Here is a 12,265-nt window from a genome sequence, read left to right as displayed (position 1 = left end):
TGAATCCTCTTTGGGGATGTTTGCATACAATAGTGAGGGCCCCAATATCAGACTTTCCAGATCCAAATCTCAAACCTGCCACTTGCCCTCCAAATGATCTTAGACAAATCATTTAGCCTCCCTATGTCACAGTTTTTCATCTATAAAATTGGATTTCTCATCTATAAAATAGTATTCCCATACAGAACTTCATGATCAAGATCACTGAGGCTCTTCTGAGGACTAAGTACAATAACTCATGTGAATGAACTAATGCAGTAACTGGCATTTAATTAGAACTCAATAATTGAGTATTGTTTCTGTATTGAGTTAGTTCACCTTCCTGGCTGAGTTTGAAACCACTCTTGATTATATTCATTATACACATGCAATTTTTCTCCGGTCCAGGTCCTGGTTTCCATGTTCTTTCTTGGTCTGCACTGGTGACTGTTTCTGGCCTACCCTGGCCCTGCTTTCTAAGTCCAATGCTTGACTCATCATCTTTTCACCCCACAAACTCCTTCTTTGCCTGAGGAGATTTGAGTCTGCTGTAAGATTCTTGTATTTTCATTTTTATGACAACAGAGATCATTCCATCTTGGGTAATTATCCCTTGTCTATAAATATACCACTTTAACCACTTTGCCCCTTATATATCTTTCACTGCATGCTCCTTTTCTTCAGGAAAAAAAATTGATCATCCCTTTCTCCTACTCTTAACTTCCATTGTATTGTCATGGCTGATAATACAACTGGGGATCTGTGGAACTACCCATATCAAGGAAAGAGAAACCTCAAAAAGTTTTAAAATAATATTAGGCCCAAATTATATGAATACTACTAATCCTTAAAGACCTTGAAAATGCCCATGAATCCTCCTAAAAACCTGCACAAACTTGCCATTTTCTAACTCCTCATTTAATTGAAGTGTATGTTTCTTCAAGAACCAACCTATTGAGAAATACTTTAAAACACTTCTTATATAATATTGTGAAAAACTGAAAACATTTTCTGTAAATATTGATACTTCAAGTATATGTTTTATTGTATCAAGTGGGTATTTTGTATCAATCCTAGAAAACTACCACCACCATAAATATTGTTGTTATAGAATAATGTAAGCCAAATGAACTTACGATACACGATTCATTTCTAAGTTAGGAACTGAATATAAGAAGAATGAACATGATATCTGATCTGAATTATTTGGGCTTATTCTCCCGCATGTCCTCCTGTTATCTTAGTCATTGAGTAATTCGATCTTGGTTGTTTCTTTTTTTCTCTTCCCTGTTGAAACAACTGTGCTTTGAAAGTTAGAATAATCAGAACAGCACAGATACTTTTCAGTCAGATTCCATCGATCATATTCTGAATATATTACCTAGTGATGACAGTTTTTTGTTCGGTGGGGTGTTCACAGTATGTTGGGCACTGGAAACATCACTCATGGTGATATTATATGTTTGAGGAACGGGTCAGACTGTGGGAATGCCCTGGTGTGTTGCCTTCAATCAAGTAAGATAATTTGTTCTCATACATTTGGATGAAGGTGCAGTTACTCTCATTGATAAGTGGAGCTGTATAGACATAGGGTCTAGTCAGTTCATTCCATCCTCATACTGGACATTTTTCTCCAAATCGTGTACCACAAGCTAAAAAAGGTGAAAGAATAGATGCCAGTTCCAATTCCTTCTGTCATGGTTTGCTCGTCTTCCATTGGTCTTCTCAGAATGCGGAGTTTAGGAAATTTTCTTTTGTGCCTTATTTCATAATTTTGGTTTATTTTGTGATTCTAGATGAATCATTAAAGTCATAAAAGGAAAGAAATCCTTAATGCTGGCACTATGATCCTTGTGCTATAAAGAAAGCTATTAGAAATGATTTTAGTCATAGGTTTTTGTGATGGTGGATTTTTATAAGTGTCAGAGTTTTGCACCCAAGGTCTTATACTTCAGAAATGAAAGAAATTGAAACTTTAATGACATTTTTGTTAGTATCTGTGACAAGGAGTCTCTTCTGAGGTGCTTGTAACTAGGTTATTCAGGTTCTACAGGTGCTATTAATTCACTGCCTACAATTTAAAGATTTTTTTAAAGATTTATTTATTTATTTTAGAGAGAGAGAGAATACGTGGGGGAAGGGGCAGAGGGAGAGGAAGAGAGAAGCTTTTTTTATTCAAATTCAATTAGCCAACATATAGTACATCATTAGTTTCAGATGTAGTGTTCAATAATTCATCAGTCGTGTATAACACCCAGTGCTCACCATAACATGTGCCCTCCTTAAGAGAGGAAGAGAGAATCTTAAATAGACTCTGTGCTGAGTGTGAGCCCTACAGGGGGCTCAATCTCATGACCCTGAGAGCATGACCAAGCTGAAACCAAGAGTTGGACGCTCAACTGACTCAGCCACCCAGACTCTCCTAACGTTTTTTTAAAACTTGTGCTTCTTGGGTGCCTGGGTGGCTCTGTCAGTTAAGTGTCTGCCTTCAGCTCAGATCATGATCCCCGGGTCCCAGGATGGAGTCCCACATTGGGCTTCCTGCTCAGGGGGAGCCTGTTTCTCCCTCTCCTCCCCCGTTCATGCTCTCTGTCTCTATCTCCGTCTCTCTCAAATAAATAAATAAAATCTTAAAAAAAAAAACTTGTTCTTATTTTATAAAATTACAAAGGGAAATGGTTCATTACTTTTAGAAAAATATTCCCATTAAATTTAAGTCTGCTTTAGAAATATTCAAATGTATGCACTTATGCATTCATTCAAAACATTTTTTTCTAGATGTCTGTCAAACTATGCAAGTTTTAAAAGTAGCCTGAGACTAACATTTAAGAAGGGAAATAACACAAAAACATATGATGGAACCAAACAATAATTATAAATTAATATAGATGTAAAAATAAGATAATATAAAACAGTAATCTGAACAAAATATTCATTTTCAGAAAATATACTGTACAAGGGCAGTTAAGTGGTATCCAGGTCAACAGTGGACATGTGAGATTTAAGAAATCTGGGAAAGGGAATCTAGGAAAAGAGGTCATGAATTATAAGACGGATGGAGTGAAATATAAGACCAACATGTTATACCAAAGAAAAGAATGAAAGAGCATTTCAGATAAATATTCCATTAATTAATATGGAATCCCTCAAAATCAAGTTCTTAAGGAAAATTACCACTGGTCTCAGAGTAATTACATATCATTTCATTATGAATCAAGAAAGAAAATATTTCATTACTTGGAATGTTGGCTATTCAGCACAATACAAAACAATAATGAAATAAATAATAAAATTTAATCTGTTGACTGTTCTAAAAGGTTGAGTAGATGAAGGTTCTTTACTATGTTAGAATCTAATAGTAGAAAAATTAGAAATCACTGTTTAATCCTGGAGATAAAACATTAAAAGACATGAAACTAAATGTGAGAGAAATGTCTTAGGACATCATGAAAATTAAGAAAGGAAATAAGGCTTTTGGCCAATAACACACAATAACCAATCAAAGAACCCTTACTAAGGTGAAGCATGCTGTTATCACTTTTGTGAACATAGTAATATTGACTAAGCTAACACTAATTTTTTTCTAAATAGTTGATGGTGAAATTACTTGTGATTCAAAGAGATTTCCAGGAGAGGAAATAGTAAAAACTCTGTTTCAATAAGAAGAAGCATAAAGATCTGAGGGAACATTCTCATTAGAGCGCAGAGAAAGGCAACATATTACAGGAAAAAAATTCACTAATCCTAGCTTTGATCCATTTGAATAAAAGTGCCACTATTTAAAACATTAATATCTCAAACCCTACAAAAGTTGTTGCTCCCAAATTCCTCTTTGTAGAAAGCTTCTTTGAGAGCTCTTGATCCCCATTACCCCATCACCGCCATTACCCAATACCCAAAAGAATAATTACTTCATCTTTGCTCCACCTTGACTCTATCTCTGTCATAACACAATTGCCCATTATTATATATTAACAACTAACAAATAACACTTGTAATAGACTGGAAACTCCTTAAGGCCAATGTTTATTATATTCCTATTGCCTCACACAACACTAGCATTTACTGGGACATAAAAACTTATGAAAAGTAGAAGTTTAAAGTTGTTCTTGAATTAATACTAGCAGTTCAGATATAGTTTGTTACATTCCTTCATGGTATTTTGGATTTTTTCTTCTTATCTCTTAACATATTTGTGAAATAATTACCAATTATAATTATTATATAACTTAGACTATTATATACACAATGTATGTATATATACATAATTATATGTATATATGGCCTGGGTTAACCACATAATTTGCAGGGCTCAGCACAAAATGTAAATGTGGAATTCCTTGTTCATAAAGCAGGAAAAAATGCCATAAATTACAAAATACAAAGCTTTTCCCTTTCTTTTGAGTTTTCTATTTTAAACTGTCATGGTGTTTTTACTTCCTATTTAATGTCATCCTAAGTAAAGAATACTTAAATTTTAAATTGTTATAAATTTTACTACTAATTTCATATTACACAATGCCAGTTTTAAATGCAAATATAAAAAAATCTAACCTTCATGCAGAATCATTGAAATTATACAATTTCTATTTGTAGCTTGTATATGCATATGTATTTTGTTGCTGCTAGAACAAAGGATACTCTGCATAAAACTAACAACTATTTTCTTTCACTTCTTGATATGCATACATTCTACCAACTCACTATTTGCAGCTTACCCAAGAGTAAGGAAGGACTGAAAGGAAAGGAACTATGGATTGCCTTATCTTTCTTTTTCCTTCTGTAACATAGCAGCTTCTATAACGTGTTTACCTTGTACTTGCTTTGAGTCTGTACTCCAATGCATTGTGAGTGCAAAGGAATTCTGTGTTGATGGGACATCACAAAGGCTATATATGCAAAAGGGATGGCAAGGAATGGTGGTCACATACACTGTTCAATATCGTCTCTGCTCACGTGAATGATCTATTATCCATCAAAATCTGCTTACAAAACACAAGTTCTAAGATAAAGTTTTTAAGAATTGAAGATGCAACAACGAAGCATTAAATTAAACACAGGGCCCTTCTGGGGGCAAAGCCTGTTGACCTGAATAGGCTGTAAACCCATGAAGCCAACCTTGTATGGGGCCTCCTGATATTATTTAGACCACAACCCCAACCACAGAATAAAGTAAGTGGTCAAACACAATTGGCTTGTAAATGTCACTAGCATTAGACGGTAGGTGACTTAAGTTTTGCCTTAAGTTGGAACTTGAAAACTTTGCTGATTACTTTCGTTTGTGTCCAAAACTAATGTGACGTTTCATACTGTGAAAGGAATGCTAATAAGTTGATTGCCAAAAATTTTGTAAATTTTAAACTTATATAGATGCTATTTGTGGAAATCCAATCAGACAAAAGGCTCTGTTACAAAGATACTTCATATCTGAAGTAAAAAAAAAAAAAAAAGGTTTTCAAGCTATGGGATGGCACTCCCATTAGTAGATACTGAAATCAAATTACTAGGTTGTAACCAGAATTTTTTAAATAACGAAATAGACTAGAATAGAAAAGATCAGAATGCTATACATATAGCAAAGACATGTATAATTTTATGAAACTTTAGTTTCAGGTGTACATAGACCTATTTTATATATATATATATATATATATATATATATATGAAAGTAATAGGCTGCAGTATAAGATGTATTTCTTCCTGGGCTTATCATTTAGAAAGAATTGTCATTAAAATCTGTGCCCTAAGATAAAGTCTATGGTTTTCTAAACTCAGGAACTCTATACTGTAACAAAGATTCATTTCAGAAAAAGAAAATCAAATTCACTTAAGTCATACTGACAACTATTTTCTACAAAATGTTGCCTTTCCAAGCTCAGATCCCTCTATATGATTATGTTCTCCAGGACTTATAGATAATGTACTCAGCAATTCAAGCATTTGCAACATCCACCAGAGAGTGGGCATTTGGAAGCAAAGAAAGAAAAAAAACATTTATTCCCTTCCATTATTTGATTTAATCCTCACAGTAATCTCTAATTGATAATATCATCCTTCTTTTATAGGCGAGGAAGATGAAACTCAGAGAATTTAAGTAATTTGCCTAGTCACATATCTTATTAGTGGCAAATGGGACTTGGAACCTAGGTTGTCTGTGCCCAAGTCCAGCAGTTAAGTCTCCTGAGGTGTTATAATCTTATAAAAAATATTGAAAAGATTAAAATTAAAAGGGAAAATAACATAACTGATGCACAAAAATCAAGGTTTGATTGTGTTACAGTCTAGTGAAATATAATTTAATTTTGGACTCCATTTTCCCATTGAACCATACCGTAACTAATAGGCAATATTCTTTTGTGAATCAGAGCTTCAGCATTTGCATTTTCTTGTGGTTACATTATAAGAAATAATGTGCAATGTTTTGATTTCTTTGTACCCACAGTCTAAGACATTCAAAAACAACAAAATTCCACAAAGGAGGAATAATAAATAAATAAATCTTAGAGAATTTTGGAAAGAATAGTATCAACTTTTTATAGCAATCATAAGAAAATCATCTACATTCATATCAAATATCAGGTTTCCAGCACAGGAAAAGAAAACTGTAGTACCTGCCATTTTAAATTACTCCTTGTCATGTTTTTATTCCTCCTCCTCCCCTGGGATGTTAACGTCTTGAAGAAATATGTGTGCATTCTGAAAATATTTCCTGAAGTCAGTGGATTCCATATGTTCCTAGGGAAACAAATTATTCACTCCGTGGGTCATTCCTGGTGACATTTAGATCTTCTAATCAGTACATTTAGGCCCCATGTACTTTTTATTTTCAGAGCTCTCTTACGTAAAACTACATAGAACTCAAGAAATATTTTCATTGACTCAAACCCTCCCTTAATCTAAAAGAACACATATGAACACACACATACACTCTCTTTCATACACATTTACATACACAAATACATACACAAAGACACACAATTATATGTACTTTATAGTTTAATTATATTGGACATTGATTTAAGAAAAGTAAGACCGCTATTTCAAACTAAGTAAGTGATACAGTCCTAAATGCAAAGGAAGCATTAGAAATGCACACAAAAATATACTCAATAGCCTTAGTTCACAGAGTTGATTGGAAGAAGGGAGGTCAAATAACAAATTCTAAGAGATTGTTTCCATTTGTTTTGTGTGTTACTTTGTTTGCTTGTTTTACAGAAATAAAGATCAAGAGTTGGAGTGTGACTTTTGCTTTCCTTTGGACCAAAAAAGAAAAATAAAAGTGTAGTTCTTGAAATACTTTCCTCATTTGGTTTCAGGGTACTGCCTTTTTCCTGTTTTCTGAAATGTTCTTTAATGATTCTTTTCTTTACTGACTCTGATGTTGGAGCTTCCCCAAACAATTTCATTTGTCCTCTTCTTTGTTAGTCTTAGAAATTTCAATATTATCACAGGCTTCAATGGCCCTCAATGTACTATAAACTCCTGAAACATATATTTTATTCATTTATTATACATATATTTGTTGATTATTTATATGTCCAGAAATATTGGGACAAAATAATCATGGTCATCACCATCTTACAACTTAAAGTCATTTAATGGAGCCATATATTTTATATATATATATATAAAAGAAAAAATATATATATAAAAGAAAAAATAATAATATAATCAAATAACAATAGTGCTGGCAAGGAAAAAAAAAAAGGACACAAGTAAGAGAATAAAGTAGGAGGAAGGGAAATGACATTTAAGTTGAGATCTAAAAATTAAGATCCAGTCTAACAAACATCAAGGATAATCCATTTGAATAATCTGTAATATCTTTGATTTTAAGATGTATATAACTGAACTCTAATTTCCATACAAATCCAATCACCCTGCTTTTTCTCCCAGCTATTTCTGTCTTTGTTAATAGCACCACCATTCACCCAAGCTGACCACCTCAGAAGTCGCTCAAGAATCTTCCTTGTCCCTCACACTTTACATAATCGCTTACCAAATCATATGAATTCCACTCCACATAGGTGTTTAAGAAGTGTTTTTTTATTAATGAATAGTGACTCAATCAATAAACCACCTGCTGATGAAAAATTTCTAAATGCCACCATAAATCTATCTTAATAACAATAGAATGTGTTTCTTCTTCATTTAGAATGTATACTCTTCCTTTCAAAGGAACATAAACTACTTTTGTTGAACACATCACAAGAGAGAAATCAGTTCCTATCTTGCCACTCAATCTTAATCTAAGATAGTTTATTGATAAAGGGAAGACCACATTTTTATTTTAGGAAGTATTGCTCCTAGGGAAGAGCATCAAAAAGGAGAAAATAATGCTCATCTTTTACTCTCTCTATATAGAATGCTCACAGATTTATATTCCCACCCATATCTCTTCCCTGTACTACTTGTCTATAGGCTTATATATCCAACTGCCTACTCAGAATTTTCACTTTAACTTCTTAAACATATATATCTAAAATGAACTTCTGATATTCTCTCCCAAACCCTCCTCCTCCAACAGTCTTTATTATCTGTGTAAATAACAATTCCATCCTTCCAGTTGCTCAAGACAAAAACTTTGGAGTCATTCTTAACCCCTCTATTTTCCTTATATCCCACATTCAATTTTATAGAAAATCTTGTTGGCTCTACCATCTAAGTAGATCCAGAATCTGACCAGTTATCACCACCCCCACCCCAAACACCTTGTCTTAAATCAATATTGCCTCTCTCTCAGATTATTGCAAAACCTTCCATAGGGTTTCTGCTTCCATACTTGCTCCCTACAATCTTTTCTTAAAAGAGCAGTCAGAGAAATACTTTTTGCTCAAAACTCTTCAATGACTATCTTACCTGGGGTAAAATCCCCAATACATACAGACGCCTAATGTAACCTAGTTGCTGCTCTTCCCTGAGATGTACTCCTCTTTGAGTACTCCCCCTTCACTCCCTTTCTTCTTACCACACAATCTTTTTGTTATTTCCTGAGTAGTCTAGATAAGTCTAGGTAAGCATTCCTCTCAGTGCTTTTATAATTACTCTGTTGCCAGATCCTGGAAAATGATCCTAGATCCTCCCTCTTCCACCCCACCTCATGACTAATGCTTTATCTTCTTCTTAATTAGTCCTGTGCTGGCTACCCTACTTGAAAGTACAAACCCCTCCCTGTCTCACACTTCCTCTTCCCCTTGCCATGCTTTATCTCCATAGCACTTTCAAAGTCTAAGATTCTATATAATTATTTTTTCTTTGTTGACTGTTTCTACTAACTGAAACGTCAATTCTTCGAAGGCAATATATTTTGTCTTCTTCATTGCTATTTCACCAGTGACACACAGTAATGTAAAAAAATATATATAAATGAACAACGAAAAGGATAAATGAATAAATGAAAAAGGAGTATTTATATGTTAGGAATTAGCCTGGAATGAAGATGGGAGATTTGGTCAATACTTGTAAATTAAAAAAAAAAAAACCCATCCTCTTTTATGAGTACCCAGAGAAGAGATTTTCTACTTAAATAGAATTCAGCCAAATTTAAATTGTGGGTGTGGTAGAAAGAGAGAAGTGGGAGGCAAATTAAGGATGGGTTTGCTATGGAGGGGTAGATAAAGGGAGAAGTATGCATTGTGACTAACCTGGATATCTGGTTTTTGGAAATAGAGGAGTTTGCACTCAACTATTTCCAAATCCCTGTCCAACTATTAGGTTCTATGATTCTACAAAGAAGATAGATGCCACCAAGCATCAAGATAAGATGCTTATTAAAAATCTGGCTAACATTATCTCTAAATTCCCTGGAAGCTAAGACAAAAAGCAAAACACATTGAGTTTAATGTGCATTTGTTTATGTGTTTGTTTTGTCAAGGAAAGCATGCAACTCACTCCACAAAGACAAATTTATCTTGCAATTGAACAGTTAAAAATTGACTTAGTTTCTCTAACAAGGGCCTATGGATAAGAGAGTGAACAACATCTTAAAACATAATTTAATGAAATATATATATATATATATACACACATTCATACACACACATAAATATGTATATATATAAAATCTATGATTTTTTATGGGCTCACTCTAAATGCAAAAGACATAACATTAAATGAATATATGTTGAGCCTCACAGGATACATAGTAATGTACCTTGCATGTTTACTTTAATATTAATCCAATTTTCAGCATTTTGCTCCCTACATCCCTACCTTAGCAACATACTTATGACTTATCTTTACCATCTTAAACAATTACATAGCACACAAGGTTACAAATAAAAGGAGTGCAGGTGGAGGTGCCACAAATTGGTTGCTACTTTTGGAGGAAAAGTTGTTGAGGTTCTATCATGCCTTTTAAAATATTTTTAGAAAATTAAAATCAAATGTCCAGAAATGATTTTAGAAGTCATATTTCTAAAGTGATCATTTTCTTTGCCTCCCTCAACCAGAAGTGATTACCTTGTGTTATTTTGTTCAGATCACTGATAACTGCTACATGTACTTTTAATTTTTTTTCTTCCTTTATTGAGGAATAATTGGCAAATAGAATTGTATATATTTAAAATACAACCTGATAATTTGATATACATATACACTGTGAAATGATTTCCAAGTTGAAAATAATTAACACATGCATCATCTCATATAGTTAACTCTGTGTGTGTGAGAAATGAGAATACTTAAGATCTACTTTCAACAAATTTCAAGTATATTGTATTATTAACTATAGTCACCATGCTATATATAAATAAGATCTCAGAACTCATTCATCTTATAACTGAAATTTTGTACCTTTCAATTTACATCGCCCTAATTTTCCCCTCTTCCCAGCCCCTTGCAACCATCATTCTACAATTTCCTTCTATGAGATCAGTTTTTTTAAATCCCACATTTAATGATATCCCTTAGTAGTATTCATTCTTCTCTGTCTGGCTTATTTCACTTAGCATAATGCCCTCCAGTTTTATTCATGTTGTCACAAACAGCAGGATTTCCTTGTTTCTTATAGTTGAATGATAATTCTATTGTACATATTCACACAACATGTTCTTTACTCATTCATTCACTGAAGGACACTTAAGTTGTTTCTGTATCTTGGCTATTGTGAATAATGTTACAAAAAGCATGGGAGTACAGATATTTCTTTGAGATAATTGATTTCATTTCCTTAAGATATATACCTAGGAGTGGAATTGCTGGGTCATATGGTAGTTCTATTTTTAATTTTTTGAGGATCTCCTTACTGTTTTCCATAGTGGCTATACCAGTAAACATTCCCACTTTAGTGGGAATGTTTTCCCCACATCCTTGTCAATATTTGTTATCTTTTGCCCTTTATGATAACAGCCATCTTCATAGGTATGAGGTGATAATCTCATAGTGGTTTTGATTTGCATTTCCCTAATGAGTGGTGATATTAAGCACCTTTTCATATACTTATCGGCCATTTGTATGGCCTATATTCAGGCCCTTTGCTCATTTTTAATCAGATTATTTGGTTCTTGGCAATTCAGCTGTATGAGTTCCGTATATATTTTGGATATTAACCCCTTATCAGATATATGGTTTGCAAATACTTTCTCCCATTCTATAGGTTTTCTTTTTGTCTTATGGATTGTTTCCTTTGTTGTGCAGAAGTTTTTAGTTTGATGTCCCATTTGTGTATTTTAACTTTCGTTGCCTGTGCCTTCAGCATCATATCCAAAAAATCATTGCCAAGACCAATGGCAATGAGCTTTTTTCTATGTTCTCCTCTAGGTTTATCGTTTCAGGTCTTATACTCAAGTCTTTAATCCATTTTCAGTTAATTTTTGTGAGTGGTGTAAGACAGGTATCCAGTTTCATTTTTATGCATGTGGATAGCCAGTTTTCCCAACACCATTCATTGAAGAGACTAGCTTTTCTCCATTGTTTGTTCTTGACACCCTTATCAAAGACTGGTTGACTGTATATTCATTGACTTACTTTTAGGCTCTCTATTCTGTTCCATTGGTGTACGTGTATATTGTTATGCTAGTGACACACTGTTTTGGTTACTATAACTTTGTAATATAATTTGAAATCAGGAAGAGATGCCTCCAGCTTTGTTGTTCTTTTTCAAGATTGCTTTGGCTATCTGGAATCTTTGTGACCCCATATGAATTTTAGAATAGTTTTTTCTACTTCTATGAAAAATGCCATTAGAATTTTGATAAGGATTGTATTGAATCTATAGATTGATTTGGGTAATATAAGACTTTTAATCTTCTAATACAGTCCAAAATCATTATTCACAGATTCTGTA

The 12,265-nt window shown here is 33.4% G+C and overlaps 1 long non-coding RNA gene across 1 annotated transcript in view; it reads right to left on the bottom strand.

Moving 5' to 3' along the window:
- Positions 1-12,265, bottom strand: part of LOC113926214 — a 64,123-nt gene that overhangs the window by 18,201 nt on the left and 33,657 nt on the right. Inside the window, exon 2 of the long non-coding RNA XR_003521229.1 lies at positions 6,591-6,714. This is a non-coding gene — a long non-coding RNA (uncharacterized LOC113926214). The remainder of the gene's footprint in view (positions 1-6,590; positions 6,715-12,265) is intronic.

Source organism: Zalophus californianus, chromosome 7 (assembly GCF_009762305.2).
Source record: "Zalophus californianus isolate mZalCal1 chromosome 7, mZalCal1.pri.v2, whole genome shotgun sequence".
Lineage (NCBI taxonomy): Eukaryota > Metazoa > Chordata > Mammalia > Carnivora > Otariidae > Zalophus > Zalophus californianus.
Note: the sequence above shows the minus strand (reverse complement) of the source record. Positions and strands in the feature narration are given on the sequence as shown.